This window comes from Oryctolagus cuniculus, chromosome Y (assembly GCF_051225735.1).
Source record: "Oryctolagus cuniculus isolate XC-2025 breed Fujian yellow rabbit chromosome Y, ASM5122573v1, whole genome shotgun sequence".
In the NCBI taxonomy this organism is placed as follows: Eukaryota; Metazoa; Chordata; class Mammalia; order Lagomorpha; family Leporidae; genus Oryctolagus; species Oryctolagus cuniculus.
Genome location: NC_142889.1, coordinates 30,608,796 through 30,626,889, shown reverse-complemented (window position 1 = coordinate 30,626,889; position 18,094 = coordinate 30,608,796).

The window sequence follows — 18,094 nt, the reverse complement described above, 5'->3', positions numbered from 1 at the left end:
CACACTCTTATATTTAACGGAGATTAGTTTTCAGTTAAATTTAAACACCTAAGAATAATTGTGTGTTAATTACAGAGTTCAACCAATAGTACTAGAACAAAAGATACTAATAGGGATAAAGAATTACATTGTACAACAACAGTCAGGACAAGGGCTGATCAAGTCACTGTTTCTCATATTGTCCATTTCAACAGGTTTCCCCTTTGGTGCTAATTTCCCTGCAGGTGCCGTCTTTGAATTGCCTCCTGGAACTAATTTCTCCACAGATTCCCTTTTTTGTTTTATATAAAAGAGAGAAAAAGAGGAACTGAGCAGAGAGTGTGCCTGTCTTAGGTTGTCCCCTCTGACTGGGATCAGCCCTTTAGGGAGCATGTCTGTCTTAGGTTGTCCCCCTCTGGGGACCTTACCTGCCTTTGACTATACTCCAGCTGTTAAGGGCTGTCCCGAGGATCTTACCTGTCATTGGCTACCACCTCAGCAACTCAGTGTATGATGTATTATATCTCTACATCTTGGCAGTGGCCGTGGGCAGATGTATAGAGTTCCCAATCTGGCACTTAAAGAGCAGCATATTGTTGTCTGACCACCATTAACTGGACCACAGCAATGCAATCTTAGACAAATTTACAAGGACAATGGAGACAAAGGGTCCACAAGGGGGAGGAGATAAGGAAGCCATCCCCAAAGGCCAGATCACAGGTAACTAGAGCTTCAAGTTCTTCTTGGAGGGTCTTGATCTTTTCCCTGATGATGCTGGAACAATTAGCATAAAAGCAGCACTCCTGATGTACCATGATGATCCAGTCTGTGGGGAGTAACTCGGACTAGACTAAGTTACTGGAATTAAGACTTATTCTATGCATCTGCTCTCCCACAATATGGTGCTGAGAAGGGAGTAGCAGCTTCTACGCAGCTGCCTCTCGCCAATTTGATTGACTGAGCTGCAGGAGCTGATCTTGCTCCTGATTGGAGGAGAGCAGCGTACTCGGCATGTGGGTAGGAGAGTTGGGATTGGTGGAAGAGGACTATAAAGGAGGAGAGAGACAACATGCACCAGGAACATCTAAGAGGAACATCTATCTGAAGGAACACCTGTGCAGCCCCCGAGAGAGCCGGCCGGTGGTGTGCCGCTCCCCCGCGGAAGTGGGGAAAGTGGCTAAGGGGAACTGCCCTTCCACGGAGGTGGAAGGGATGGTAGCCAACCCGGGAAGAACCAGCAGCAAACCCGGGGAGGGCCGAGCAGACGAAAGAACAGCGCAGGGTCCTGTGTTGTTCCTCCACGAAGACGGGGAGCGACACAGTCACAATAAGGCAGGGAGTTCAATATGGTCTTTTTATCCCTATAAAAGAAAAATCACTCCTCAGGAGGGTGTCCTCCTGGGTGACATTCTTTGGCAAAGGGGGGGTATTTAAGTTTTCTCACACGTACCCATAAGGGATTGGAATTCCCCTGAGGGAAGACACAACCAAATCCACTACCAGCCCTTATCAGTGGGTCTGGTCCTTGCCAGCATCCCTTTAGTGGGTTTTTCCATTTTCTCATTTACATAAGACCACTTTATCTGGAAAGCAAAAACATGAGTACAACATAGGTCTGACATCATTTACAGCATTTTAATACACTTTGCATAATCTGAATTGACTCAAACAGTTGTACTTTAACACATTTAGAGTCTCATCCTTTGAGTATTCCAGGGATCCTATGGGAAGCCCCAAAGTTGGAAGACTCATTTTAGAATTTAAAACTGTTAGACAGTCAAACCGCTTAGCCAAAAATTTAACCAAGGCTGTGGGCTAGATCTGATTAGATTTAAGGTAATCACTTAAATGTTAAAAACAGGCAAATAGACATAATATAGACCAAGCTTGATCATTGTTACAAGGTGATTATTTAAATGTTTGGAAATAAGCACATATTTAAATAAGCCATAGCTCTTAATAAAAACTCAGCTGTTTTCAAACAATTAGAATTTAACAGGCATTAAGACAACATAATATATTACTTTAACTCATTGCTTTAACAGAGAATCAAATTTTAATTCTATGTCAAAGAGGAATGGAGAGAACATAATAGATTAACATTACTTTAACAGAGGATCAGATTTTAAGTTTATGTCAAAGAGAAATAGATTAGTATACTTGTGATGTTTTCCATCTGCCAATATCCTTGATTTACATTTTGAAATAACTTGCTAAGAATCTCCAAATTAACATAACATTTTTAAATAAGGTAACACAAATTTTGACCTGAGTTATTTTAAAGAGTGTTGAACTATTTTCATAACATGCTGAGTATATAAAAGTTTACATTTGGATGCATTTATCTCATCTGCCTTTATGCAATTTAAATTAGCAGTTACACCTAAATGACTTAGCGTGCTGATATAATATCATCTGTCAAAATTAAAATTGCATTTATCTAACACAAGTACTAATTACCCATTGTTGTTTCATTGAGCATTGATTACCCAGAAACCTGTTAAAATAAATTGCAAAATAAGTTCAGCAAGTCACAAAGCAATATTTTTAAGGCTAGTGAACATCCTAGATTCAAAGAAAAATTAGTTGCCCTCCCTCTTTTTTTTTTTTTAAAGAATATCTCAGGCCCCATGACATCATAGTCTATCAGCCATGTGGGGCTGCTTTTGAAACAAAGGTTTAGGCAGCTGTCACAGTTCCCACTCTTGATTTTCCTGTCTGCCTTGCTCAAGATAAAACAAAAGAGCCATCAGAAAGTTGGGATACCTAATTTGTTTCTCAATAAGCAGGGAGCCCAAGGATGGGATTACCACACCCTTGCTATTCTTATGGTAAAACTGAACAAGAGAGGGACAAAAGACCAATTGGAAATCATGGAGACAGCCATTAAGACAAGGAGAGTAGACTTTGGACCAGGCCTGGTTCTAAGATAAAGTCTGAATTCCTAGGCAGGAGGGGGATGTATAGTGAGCTGAGATAGTGAAGTTGGGGCCACACATGTGGAAGGCAGAGGTTTAGGTAAGGCCAGTAGTAGCCAGAGGCACTTTCCCTCCCAGTGAGGAGAGATTAGGGTTGTCAATGGAGAGAAAAAAAACAGCCCTAGGGAGTACTCTCCCTAGAGATATCTGGCCATGCCTGCATGGGTGCGTCAGGCCATGTTGACTGGAAGAGAGTGCAGAGAAAGGCCATGGTCACCCATTTACAGGGAAGACTGTGCACACCAGGGCCTAGCAGGACTGGCCACGGGGTTGGGTAAGCACACTGTTTACAAGATGGTGACAGGGAATCTAAGAGAGGGGAATAACCATAAAGGGGTGGCCACTTGGGCAGAATTGGAGGCTCGGTGGGTTGAGGCAGTGCTAGGCCTTTAGGGGTTGCCTCCACACCTGAAGACTCAACCTTCATTTTAACTGCCTCTGGGGATTTATGAGCCCCCCTCAGGCCAGCACAGGCTGTCTTATGATCAACATTCATTTCTTCCCAAACAAGCATCTTAACAAACTGATCCAGAAGGTGCCCAGCTGGGAACTTTTTTTTTAACTTTTATTTAATGAATATAAATTTCCAAAGTACAGCTTATGGAGTACAATGGCTTCCCTCCCCCTTAACTTCCCTCCCACCCACAACCCTCCCCTTTCCTGCTCCCTCTCCACAAGATTCATTTTCAATTCTCTTTATATACAGATCAGTTTACCATATATTAAGATTTCAACAGTTTGCACCCACATAGCAACACAAAGTGAAAAATACTGTTTGAGTACTAGTTATAGCATTAATTCACAATGTACAGCACATTAAGGACAGAGATCCTACATGAGGAGTAAGTGCACAGTGTCTCCTGTTGTTGACTTAACAAGTTGACACTCTTGTGTATGGCACCAGTAATCTCCCTAGGCTCTTGTCATGAGTTGCCAAGGCTATGGAAGCCTTTTGAGTTCACCGACTCTGATCAGATTTCAACAAGGTCGTAGTCAGAGTGGAAGTTTTCTCCTCCCTTCAGAGAAAGGTACCTCCTTCTTTGATGACCTGTTCTTTCCACTGGGATCTCACTCACGGAGATCTTTCATTTAGGTCATTTTTTTTTTTTTGACAGAGTGTCTTGGCTTTTCATGCCTGAAATACTCTTATGGTCTTTTCAGTCAGATCCACATGCCTTAAGGGCTGATTCTGAGGCCAGAGTGCTGTTTAGGACATCTGCCATTCTATGAGTCAGCTGTGTATCTCACTTCCCATGTTGAAGATTCCTCCATCTTGTTGCAAATGACCGGGTTTCATTGTTTTTGACTGCTGTATAGTATTCCATAGAGTACATGTCCCATAATTTCTTTATCCAGTCTACTGTTGAGGGGCATTTGGGTTGGTTCCAGGTCTTAGCTATTGTGAATTGAGCAGCAATAAACATTGAGGTGCAGACAGCTTTTTTGTTTGCCAATTTCATTTCCTTTGGGTAAATTCCAAGGAGTGGGATGGCTGGGTTGAATGGTAGGGTTATATTCAGGTTTCTGAGGAATATCCTGATTTACTTCCATAGTGGCTTAACAAGTTTGCATTCTCACCAACAGTGGGTTAGTGTCCCTTTTTCCCCACATCCTCGCCAGCATCTATTGTTGGTAGATTTCTGAATGTGAGCCATTCTGACTGGGGTGAGGTGAAACCTCATTGTGGTTTTGATTTGCATTTCCCTGATGGCTAGTGATCTTAATAAAAGCTAAAATATATACAGTATATAGTCACATATTACATACAATGAGTATTTCAAAATATTTGAGGAGGATGAAATTCAAAGACAAGTGTACTTTTGTGCAAGAAAATTTGTAATCCATTCATATAAAGGATCTTAAAAAACACATTGAAAATTTGCATTATACCTATCTATAAATCTATTTTATTTTTCTTAATATAAATCATTTAATTCCACTTTATGTGAAATTTTACAGTATCATTATACATATTGTTTTGAAATATGTATGTATTGTGTAATGGCTTAATAAAGAGAATTATCATACATATAAACTTGCACATTTTTCAGAGGTAGAACATTTTCAATCTATTTTCTCAGTAATTTTGAAGATTAAATTACTTTGCATTGACTATAATCACAGGAATTCACTTTTGTCTTTAGCTTCCAGGTCAATACTTCCATATTTTTCTTTCCCTCATAAAGATCATTAAATATGTTTTTGCTTCAACTTAAAGGCAATCTTTCTACCTTTCGTACTGAAAGTTACTCTCTGTCATTATGTTTTATAAAATATTTATTTATTTGTTTGAAAGTCAGGGTTACACAAAGAGAGAAGGAGAGGCAGAAATAGAGAAAGAGGTCTTCCATCTGCTGCCTCACTCCCCAGATAGCCACAATGGCCATTGCTGCACAGATCAAAGCCAGGTCCAGGAGCTTCTTCCAGGTCTCCCATGTAGGTGCAGGGGCCCCAAGACTTGGGCCATCTTCTACAGATTTTTCAGGCCATAGAAGAGAGCTGGATCAGAAGTGGAACAGCTGGGACTCGAACTGATGCCCTTATGAGATGCCAGCACAGCAGGAAGTGGCTGTACCTGTTATGTCATAGTGCCAGCCCCTGTCATTATGTGTTAAACTCAAATAATTGCCCATAGTTGAGTTTTTCAAAGTGTTAGTGCTGAAGTAATCTTTGTCCTCTACAGTAGGACCTATCAATTATTTTTTTTCTCCAGAGCACTTTAAAAACTTAACTATTTTTACATATATAATTTGTAAAACAATCTTCATATATGCTCTGTGAGGGTGGAGTTTTGCCATTCAGGACACTCCAGTAAATAGAAAAATCAGTTATATGAATCTCATTAGCATCAATAAAATTTGGCAATTAAATAACATCCCCATAAAGAAAAAAATAAAAACTGATGATGAGTACAGATCAGATGATTCAGATGTTGTCAGTAGTAAATAAGGGAATGTCTACCTTAGATGTCTGGGAAATTTTAGTTGTTTCTCTAAAAGAAATCAGGAGAGACATGGCTCTATGAGGATGTGATAGGTTTTGAGGGCTCATAGTTCTTTTCCAGACATGGAAATGGTAGTTGATGTGCTGAGATTACTAGGCATACAACAGTAAAGAAAAGGAGTGCAATGAATCTGTTACCAATCAGAACATATGGTTGCAGACATTGAGACACATTTAGCCTGTGATGGCTGCAGGCCCATGGGGGTCGAAACACTGATAGACAGACAGGGCCTGCATATACTGGGTTTGGAAACACAAGAGAGAATAAAGAGAATGCAGATAAATCAGTGCCTGGAGATAATGTACAGCTTTAAATTATGATGTTAAAATAAAACACTGAAAATCAAAGATTACATCTTCTTTGTCAAGAATCAAAAATATTGAGAGAATATTTAATAAAAGCAAGAGAAAAAGATAATGACAGATATCTATGAAATACCATATAAAGTAGCACAAAAAACAAGGATATAATTTTTTTAATAAAAATGTTAACAATGTTAACAAACCATTAAAAAAGCATTTAAGGAAACAAATGGAACAGTAACACAAACAACTGTCTCCATAAGTTAAACAAGATCATTATTTTCTAGAGATTATAAGCCTTTTCCAAGATATAAGGAGAAAGCAGTTAAAGCTTTAGGGGTAAAAATATGACTACAGAGTTCAAAATTCATTGTATTTTGAAAATCAGTTTCCAAAACAAAAATACAAATTAGAAAAAACTCATATAAACCAAGTAAGTTGAATCACATTTTAAAAATTCCAACAAATCAATAATGAAAAAAGTCTCACAAATCTAGATTTAAGATACAGATTTAAAGAATACCTCAGAGTTTGAAAGAGGAAAATGCAAATCTACATTTCCCATACATACTCAAAGTGGAAATAAGAAGAGAAAAATTTTTTAAATTTCTTTTGGAAAACCAACATTACATTAAAGATGATGCAAATGGACCAGAACTTACTTTTTTTAAAGTACCCCTTCAATAAACACAGCTACAAGTATCTTAAACAACATATCAATATAATAAATGAACTCACTTCATAAAAACATAACATATCCATAGCAAACAAGTAGTAATGAAAAATGCAATAGTGGTTACGATTTTCAGACCAGGCATCCAGGAAGTAAACAGTAAAGGGAAATCACACGATCATGTAGATTATGTGTTGAAAAGCATTGGATAAAGTTCAGCATCTAGTACAAAATAAAACTGCTAGGAGAACAAGAGAAAAGTCAGTGATCTCCTTATATGATCAAGAGCACAAGGAACCTATAAAAAACTACACAGCTAATACAGGATCATTGAAAGTATTTTCCCTGGAAGTAAACTTAGACAATGCCTGCACTTTCTCTCTCCAACTTTCTACTGCAAGAGTGGTCAGGGAAATAAGCAGCAAAAAACAAACAAGTTGTAAAGCTCAATTCCTATGTAATACAATGTGAATGCGTCGGATTATGCTTATATACAGATAATTGATGAAAATCTTTAAAAAAACTGATAAATGAGATTACTAGAAAGATCATAAAATCCAGTCATTACTAAGAATCAGTATGAAACAAATAAAAATAATACTAAAGGACAATAGGCAGACTAGAAAAAATCTGCAAGAGAAATGGAAATAAAAGGATTAAATTACCTGTCTCTAAACGTTCTTTAAAGCAATATAAAAACAACTGTAAAGTGCGTCACACATACGATGAAAAATGCTCAGGAGCTAATAAACAGCCTTTAAATTGTTTTTTTTTTTTCTTCTTCTTCTTCTTCTTCTTTCTTTTTGACAGGCAGAGTGGACAGTGAGAGAGACAGAGAGAAAGGTCTTCCTTTGCCGTTGGTTCACTCCGCAATGGTCGCTGTGGCCCGTGCGCTGCGCTGATCCGAAGCCAGGAGCCAGGTGCTTCTCCTGGTCTCCCATGTGGGTGCAGGGCCCAAGCACTTGGGCCACCCTCCACTGCACTCCCGGGCCTCAGCAGAGAGCAGGCCTGGAAGAGGGGCCACCGGGACAGAACCCGGTGTGCCAGCGCCGCAAGGTGGAGGATTAGCCTAGTGAGCCAAGGCGCTGGCCTAACAGCCTTTAAATTGTTACTAATCTGAAGCAGGTTGCTGTGAGCCCAGGTAGGATCCTCGCAGGAAAGACCCTGGAGGCAGGAGTGGGCCAGCAGGTGGTGGACCAGGGAGGTGAAAACCCCCCTGGCGGCAGGACACAATTTCAGAATGGAACACAGGACTCACCTCTTATTATTCCTTCCTGCAACATCTGAAGTTGTTTGTCAGCACTGTGGAGGATGCTGATTGATGCGACTTTGGTAACGTTGTGCACGCTCACGGATATCCACGCTGTCCAATCAGGCGTGGGGCGTGAATGCTACGTAATCACGTGAGATCTTGACTCCATAATAGTCTTCCAGCGTCACAGCAGAGAGAGGTCCAGGGCGGGGCCTCTGGTGTTTACTGAATTCCGGTGTAACTCAGCGTCAGGACAGCGCTCCCCTCGGAAGCTGTCATGGTGAGTGTGAGAGTCCTGGCATGCAGATGTGGGGAAGGAGGAGTTGGGGAAAGTTGTGGAGAAGGCTGGTCTGAGGTGGGCCTCCCCAGGGTCCTCTCTGGGAATCTGTGGGCCGCATCTCCCTGCTGGCACGGCCCTTCCCTCGGCCCACTCTGGTCTGCGGTGTCGGGGCTGGGCTGGCAGCTGGGACTCCTGGAGTCCTGTCTCCTCACAGCCAGTTGTTGGCTGGACCAGTTTCTGAGAACCAGTGTTGGTGGCGTCCCCCGGCCTCCCAGATTGTGTGGTGAGCACGCGATGGACACCAGGGAGAACCCAGACCCTGTGTGTGGGGTTCATGCAGGGGAGGTGTTGTTCTTCATGGAGTCCTCGCTTACTTTTTTCAGGGCTGACCTCGTTCCCCTTGTTTTCTGATTATGTCAGAAGCAGGGTCTCAGCACAGCTCTTTCGGAATCTTGCCCCTGCTTTCTGTTGACAATAACAGTGTCCTAGACTAGGTAAATTAAAAACAAAGTTTTATTTGACTCAGGATTTTGTACAGGTTATAGGAGGGCAGGAGGACACTGTATATTGATATATGGATGTTATCTGAGCCATCTTATATTGGCAGGCTGTCATCTGTCTCTGAACTTTCAAAATACAAATTTTAGCTGGTCATGTTTCTGACTGTTTTAAAAACTGTTTATGTTCCTTGATTATCTTTCCACCTCGAAGATATAAACCCGGATTCCTAAGTTAATTTTTTTTAATTTTTAGTTTGATAGCGTAATTTTTTAAAGATTATTTAAGTATAATTGACAGACAAAATTAGTATACATTCAAGGCCTGCAACATGTTTTGCAATGTGGGGGACTTTTACAAACTTATGGAATAATCACATTATATTTTAAGCCCTTTATCAGAAACCTTTTAGTGTCCCCTTATACATATATATTGTGAAGTGATTAGGATAATTAACTAGCATATCTATCACCTTACATAGTTTTTAAAAGATATTTCAGATGTTAACCTGTTGTATCTAATACTGTATTCATATCATTACTGTGCTCTATTATACAACTCAATGTTAATTTATCTCCTAACTGCAAATGTGTCATTCAACTAGCATCTTCCAGTTTCTTTCACCCTTAGCCCTTCGCAACCCTCGTTATATTCTGTGCTTATGATTGACTCTCTTAGATTCCACAAATGAGTAGCATTTATTTTTTTTGTGAGTATCATGCTCTATCTTTTGATCTGCTGACAATGTGGTTATTTCAATATTTTATTCTTGTAAATAATGCTTCCATGAACATGGATGTGCAGGTGTACCTTTGAGATAGTGATTTTATTTCTTATGGATGCACATAAATTAATGAGATTGTTTTGTCATTTGTTCCATTTTTTAGAGGCATCTCCATAGTGTTTTTCATGGTGGATGTACCAATTTACATTCCTACAACCAATTTATATGTTCCCATTTCTCCACACCTGGTTCAATACTTGTTACCTTTTTTTGTACTTTTTGATAATATCCATTTTTACGTATATGAGATGATAACCATTTTAGTCTTGATGATCCATACTGAGCCCTATTAGCTGTTTGTGTGTCTTCACTGGAAAAACAGATCAGATCATTTGTGCAAACTGATTAGGTCATTTATCAGTTTTTATTATATTTTCTATTGATTTCTGTATGTCTTATGTATTCTTTCTTTAATCATACTGTTTGCTAATATTTTCTCCCCTTCTTTGCTTTCTGTTTTTATCTTTTCCTTTAGCATATAGTTTTTTGTTGTTGTTCTTTACAGTCCTATTTCCTTATTTTCATTTTTGTCACCTGTGTTTGGTGTTATATCTAAATCATTGTTGAATTTTTAAGCATTTGTGAAGTGACAAGTTGAAGAAAGTATTTTTTCTGTCTTTGTTTTTGAGTGTCTCTTTTTTAAGACTAATTAATTTCACCCCCCTCAATGAAACCTTTTATTTGAGGAATGCAAACTTTATGCATTTCATAAGTACAAGTTAAGTAACATAGCTATTCTTCCACCATACCTGCCCTAACACCCACTCTCTCACTCCTCCTCCTCCCTTTCCCATCCCCAGTTCCATTCACCATGAAGACCTATTATTGACTAACGTTATACACAGAAAACCAACTCTATAGTAATCAAAGAGTTCAACAATTTGGACATCAATAAAAAAACTGTTCCTCAACAGTCAAGACAAAGGCTGTTCAAAATCATTGCATCTACAAGTTAATTTCACTTTTTTGTTAGAACCTTAATTTTTAAGAAGCACCCAAGAATGATATGCCTTTTGGGAGCACTTTGACATGTTTATAATAGAACTCTTTTCCTCTACAGCCTAGTCAGCTTTTACTATTCATTAAAATTTTTTTTTCTTTTCTTTTTTTTTAACTTTTATTTAATGAATATAAATTTCCAAAGTACGATTTATGGATTACAATGGCTTCCCCCCGATACCGTCCCTCCCACCCACAACCCTCCCCTTTCCCACTCCCTCTCCCCTTCCATTCACATCAAGATTCATTTTCGATTATCTTAATATACAGAAGATCAGCTTAGTATACATTAAGTAAGGATTTCAACAGTTTGCTCCCACACAGATACATAAAGTGAAAAATAATAGATGATTTTTTTTAAATGATGATGAAATCAGATCAGACCTATTGTCATGTTTAATCCCAGTGAGAGTCAAGTTGGGAGTTGATAATTTCTTCTTTTTTTTTTTTTTACAGAGGATCAGTTTAGTATGCATTAAGTAAAGATTTCAACAGTTTGCACCCACATAGCAACACAAAGTGAAATATATTGTTTGAGTACTCGTTATAGCATTAAATCTCAATGCACAGCACATTAAGGACAGAGATCCTACATGAGGAGTAAGTGCACAGTGACTCCTGTTGTTGACTTTACCAATTGACACTCCTGCCTATGGCATCAGTAATCTCCCTATGCTCCAGTCATGAGTTTCCAAGGCTATGGAAGCCCTCTGAGTTCTCCAACTCTTATCTTGTTTAGACAAGGTCATAGTCAAAGTGGAGGTTCTCTCCTCCCTTCAGAGAAAGGTCTGGAGATTCTTCAGAAATCTGCAAATAGACCTACCATATGAAACAGCTATTCTACTCCTGGTAATTTACCCAATGGAAATGAAATTATCATATGAAATAGTAATCTTTCCTATGTTATAGTAGTTTAATTCAGAATAGCAAACCTATGAAAACACCCCAGATGTCCATCAATTGATGAAGAAAATGTGCTCAGCCATAAAAAAGAAAGAAATCCTGCCTTTCTCAACAAAATAGATGCAACTGGAGACCAATATGCTTAGTGAAATAAACCAGTTCCAAAAACACAAGTATCACGTTTTTTCTGATATTTGATAGTTAATATAAAATACAAAAATGTATAAGAATGAAACCGATATCTAATGATTTGATTATTGCTTATAGTCTTTGTATTCCTGTGGAACAGTGGTCTTTCTACTTTTTAACTGTTGAACATTATGGTTAGTGATACTTCAAGTTTGTGATTATGAAGAAAATTATGTTATTGCAAAAAGTAAAGGGAAAAAGTAAGCAAAGGAAGGAAGGGGATTGAGGAAGGGAGAGAGGAAAAGTGTTCTTAGAATTGTATCTTGAAATACATGAAATCTGTTCTCATTATAATTATACAAAATTATATATTTTATATATAATACATATTTAACATATATTGACATTATATAAAAATGAGAAAGAAGAAATGTGAAAAGTTAACACAACAAAGAAAAAAGAATTATATTTTTATTATTAAAAAAAGGATTCTGTGAATAACCAAAAGATAAAAATATGTTTTCTAATATATTCTTTGAAGTTCTAGAATTTCATGTTTCATTTCTAGTATTATGAATAATCAATTATTTTATGTATGTACAGGCATAGATTCCATGTTTCTTTTTGTTTAACATGGACAATGACTTTTTCCAACAGAAAATTGTTGAAAATTCTTCAGTACATTATCTATGATTATAAAACAATCAACTTAGTGCATGTGCATTGCATCCATTGATCAATGTGCTGATATTTATATATATTTTATAAGTCATCCTGTCTTGAATATTGAAACTTTATTTCCAGGCATAAAGATATAAGTGAAGAGGTATAAATATGCCATCTTTTCCCCCTGAAGTTTCTTTGTCTGTACCTGGTTCTTAGAACCAACTAAAACATTTCTACAAAAGAAAGTGGATTGTGGTTTTGATTGGACTTAAACCAACAGAGCAATTTTGAAAAATAAATGATCTTGAGAATACTAAAAAAAAAAAAAAAATAGAACTCTTTGAGGACAGAGTTCCTGCATGGTAAGTTAATGCACAATGAATCTTTTGGTTAATTTAACAATTAACACTCTTATGTATGACATCAGTGATCACCCAAAGTTCTTGGCGTGAGCTGCCTAGGCTATGGAAGCATTTTGAACCCACAAACTCCATCAGTATTTAGACAAAGCCATAAACAAAGTGGAAGTTCTCTCCTCCCTCATTCTTTGATGACCACTTCTTTCCTCTGAGGTTTCACCCACCGAGTTCCTTCATGTAAGACATTTATTGCCACAATATCTTGGCTGTCCATTCCTGAAATGCTCTCATGAGTATTTCAGCCAGACTAGAATACCTTAAGGGCTGATTCTGAGGTCATAGTGCTATTTAAAGTGATTGTTATTTTGTGAGTCTGCTGTGTGGAATGCTTCCCATGTTGGAGCATTCACTTCTTTTAATTTCTATTATTATTACCAGAACCTCAATCCTATTCATATGATAACTTTAGCACTTAAGATGGTATTTTTACCCCCAGCTTAAGGGATATGGGACCTCATGGAAAGTTTTTAACCTGTACCCTTAGAAGTAAGACTGTAGGAATGTATGCGGAGCTATAAAGCTTTACAGCCAGAAACTTCATACACTTCATAATTACAACTTTAAGTATATGGTGATCCTTCCCATCATACCCATCCTCTCACCCATACTTCCAAACTACTCTTCCTTCTCCCTCTCTTATTTCCACTCTTTTTACTGAGATCTATTTTCAATTGACTTTATATACAAGAGTTCAAAAAATAGTATAAAAAATGCTCTTCCACTATCAAGACAAGAGCTGTTCAAGTCACTGCTTCTCGAAGTGTCAATTTCACTTCTACAGATCAGCTTTTAGGTGCTCTACTAGTTATCACAGGTTGGGGAGAATATGTGATATTTGTCTTTTGGGGACTGGCTCATTACACTAAGTATAATGTTTTCCAGATTCTTCAATTTTGTTGGAAATGACTAGGTTTCATTTTTAGCACTATGTAGTATTCCATAGTGTACATATCCCATAATTTATTTTCCCAGTCTTCAGTTGATGGGCATTTGGGATGATTCAATGTATCAGTTATTGTGAATTGAGCTGCAATGAACATGGGTGTGCAGATAATTCTTTCATATGATGGTTTCATTTTCCTTGGGTACCTTCCAAGAAGTAGAATAACTGGGTCATGTGGTAGACCTATATTTAGATTTCTGAGGTATCTTCATTCTGTTTTTCATAGTGGCTGTGCCAGTTTACATTCCCAGCAACAGCAGATTAGGGTACCTTTTTTCCCACATCCTTGCCAGCATTTGTTGTTTGTTGATTTCTGTATGAAAGGCGTTCTAACAGGGGTGAGGTGAAACCTCCTGGTGGTTTTGATTTGCATTTCTCTAATGATTAGTGATTGAGCATTTTTTTTCCTGTGTCTGTTGGCCATTTGCATTTCCTCTTTAGAAAATGTCTGGGTAAGTCTTTTGCTCATTTCTTCACTGGATTGTTTGTTTTGTTGTTGTTAAGTTTCTTGATCTCTTTATATAGTCTAGTTATTAATCCTTTTTCCATTGCATAGCTTGCAAATAATCTCTCCCATTCTGTTAGTTGTCTCATCAGTTTCCTGATGTTTCTTTTGCAGTACAGGAACTTTTCAACTTGATGAAATCCCACTTATGAATTTTTGCTTTGATTGCTTGTGCCTCTGTTTTTTTTTTTTTTTCAAGAAGTCTTTGTTTATGCCAATGTCTTGCAGAGTTTCCCCAATATTCTCTAATAAGTTGATGTTATCAGGTCATAGATTTAGGTTTTAATCCATTTTAAGTGGATTTTTGTATAAGGTGCAAGATGAGGGTCCTGCTTCATACTTTTGCATGTGGAAATCCAGTTTTCTAAGCAGCATTTGTTGAAGAGACTGTATTTGATCCAGGGATTGATTTTAGTTCCTTTGTCAAATTTAAGTTGGTTATAGATGTTTGGATTGACTTCTGGCATGCCTATTGTGTTCCCTTAGTCTATACATCTGTTTTTGTATAAGTACCAGAATATTTTGATTATAACCACCGTGTAGTGTGTCTTGAAATGTGGTATGTAAAAGCTATTTAGATAATTGACACCAAATCTGAGTTAGATTATGGCTGTTAATTTCTAGTCTTACATAGAATGCTGGGGTGACTGTAGTACACTGTAAAGTATTCTATACTTTATAAGCAAACAGAACAACAGTGTTCCAAGGCTTGATCATGAAGTGCGATTCCAGAGAAGGGAGAATGTTGCTTACTCTGATTTGATCAGTAGCCACTGTTTTCAGTGATTAAAATTTCACATTGTAGCCTATATATATGTATAACTATAGACAAAAAAAAATCAAAAAGCATCTCACTCAGTGTTTAAAATTAAGGAGTGTTAAAATATTTAAATTAGTATCACAGCTAAAATTATGATGTTTGCAAGCAGTTTATTAAGAGAGACAATCTGGAAATAACTGAATTGATATTTTGTCATGGTACATGGTTTGGTTAGGAATCAAAAATTTCCTTAAATTGGTGATTAATGCATCTTTTACATTGTTTCACATAAGAAAAATGAGATATTTCTCAAGCATAAGTGGAATTAATTTGAATTAGAGCAATTGAACAATCTCAAGCAATAAATGAGGAATTAAAAGGTGTAAGAATTTCTAGAATCATATGCGTAGTTCTTTCACACAAAAACATTGTCCATGAATTGTAAGTTCCCTCATATTATAGTTTTATATATTTTTAACCAAATTGAGGGTGTTTTAATTTCACGTTCTACAGAGCATGTGAAACTCTTTCATATTTGTTTTTTTTAAGATTTATTTTATTTATTTGAAAGAGAGCTACATAGAGAGGCAGAGAGAGAGAGAGAGAGAGAGGCCTTCCATCTGCTGGTTCATTCCCCAGATGGCTGCAACAGCTGGGGCTGTGCCAATTCAAACCAGGAGCAAGGAGCTTCTTCCAGGTCTCCCACTCAGGTGCAGAGGCACAGGATTTGAGCCATCTTCTACTGCTATCCCAGGCCACAGCAGAGAGCTGGATAGGAAGTAGAGCAGCTGGGACTAGAACCAGCGCCCATAGGGGATGCTGCCACTTCAGGCCAGGGCTTTAACCTGCTGTGCCACAGTGCCAGCTCCAACTCCCTCATATTTGTTCATTTTCACTTTATTCTGTGAAGACCAAACTCAGGATGCTATCTGCCTAGACCTAACTGCCCCATGTTTTAAGTGAATATTCCATGCTTTCTAAAATTTTGGGAATTACATAATGATTACCACAGTCTAATATAAGCACATTTTGTTAATTCCAAATAATCAGTATTATTCACAATAAATCCTCATTCACCATCAGCAACAGAGAGGCACTAATTTAAAGTCTCTTTTCAGAGAATGAACTTTTTTGGATGTGTCCTAAAATTGGAATCATAGAGTCTTACAGTATTTGGGGTTTTACTTTTGATTTCTTTTTTCTTGTGCATTTCACTAGATCTGTAGTCATTTCATAATTAATTTTGATTGCCAAATAGCATACCATTATGAAAGATGTACTTCATAACATATTTTCTTATACTTCAGTATTTGTGTTGCTTTTGCATTTGGCTTTCATGAATATTGCTGCTGTGAGCCATTGTGTGCATGTGGATTTTGAATATTTTAGTGGCATAGCTGGGAGAGAAACTGCTGAGGCAATAAATTGTCCCTTGTAGTTTTTCTTTTTTCTTTATGTGATTTCTTTGGCAGAATCCTCTACTCAACTGATGAATAGAAGTGTTAACAGTATCTGTGCCTTATTCCCATTTATTGAAGTCTGCTATAGATTTCCTATATGTGCCTTTCTTGTGGAAATGCTCTTCAATTCATAGTTTGTTTATGGTTTTAATGATAAGGTGAATTCAGTCAATTTTTTCTTGATTAATGAGATTAATTAACCTTTACTTTCATTTATTAACATAGCTTATTATATATTAATGCTTATCATTATTAGTAGTAGTATGTTAATTTGAGTGGCAGAGATGGACACAGCTCCTAACTGCTGGTTCACTTGCCAGATGTCTGTAATGTCCAGATCTGCACACTGTAACTGGAACCAGAACCAGAAGCCATACTTATAATCCTAGCCTCCTAGGTAAGTAGCAGAGACCCAATTATTTGTCACATCATGACTTGTCATATTTAACATTGACAGGAAACGTGAGTCAGGAGCCAGAATTGAATCCAAATACTGTAGTATGAGATGTGGACATCTTTTTTTTATTTTTTTTTAAAAGTTTTTTGACAGGCAGAGTGGACAGTGAGAGAGAGACAGAGAGAAAGGTCTTCCTTTTTCCGTTGGTTCACCCCGCAATGGCTGCTGTGACTGGCACGCTGCTGCAGCCAGCGCACCACACTGATCCAAAGCCAGGAGCCAGGTGCTTCCTCCTGGTCTCCCATGAGGGTGCAGGGCCCAAGGACTTGGGCCATCCTCCACTGCATTCTCGGGTCATAGCAGAGAGCTGGACTGGAAGAGGAGCAATCAGGACAGAATCTGGCGATCTAACTGGGACTAGAACCCTGTATGCTGGCGTCGCAGGCAGAGGATTAGCCTATTGAGCCACAGCACTGGCAGGGATGCAGGCATCTTAAACAGCATTTTTACTGAGAGACCAAATGCCCACCCTTAGCTTCTCTATTCCATTACTTTGATCTTTTCATCTGTGTTCATGCTACTTCCACAATTTTTGATTACTTTTCCTTTTGAATTAAGGGATTGTGAGACTTCCATCATTAATATTATTTTTGAGAATATGTTGGGCATTTGGATCCTTTGTCATTCCATATGGATTTTCTGGTTTTTTTTTTAATTTTATTTTTAAATATAACTATTAGAGTATTATAAGGAATCATTTGAATCTATAAATCAATGAGATCATTTTTATTATTTTTATTTTCAATTATTTACATAAGGTGAACAAATTTGATGTTTCTTATATACAGATTTAGGAGAATTGTGATACATCCTGCCCTAGCCTCTCTCCTACCCATGCTACCAACCTCTCTACAGCCTTCTTTTCTTATTTTTTCTTTTCATAGTTACATTGACATACTTTCAGTTTATGTTACTTAGCCTTCCACTGAGCAAACAATTCAACAAGTAGTAAGTACAAAAAAAAAAAAAACACACTATTCCTCAATAGTATAGACAAGGGTTATAAACAATAGTTAAATCTCAAAATGTCAATTTCATTCATATAATGTACAGTTTTGTACTCTGTATCATAGTTACTACAAATCAGGGAAATATAGGATATT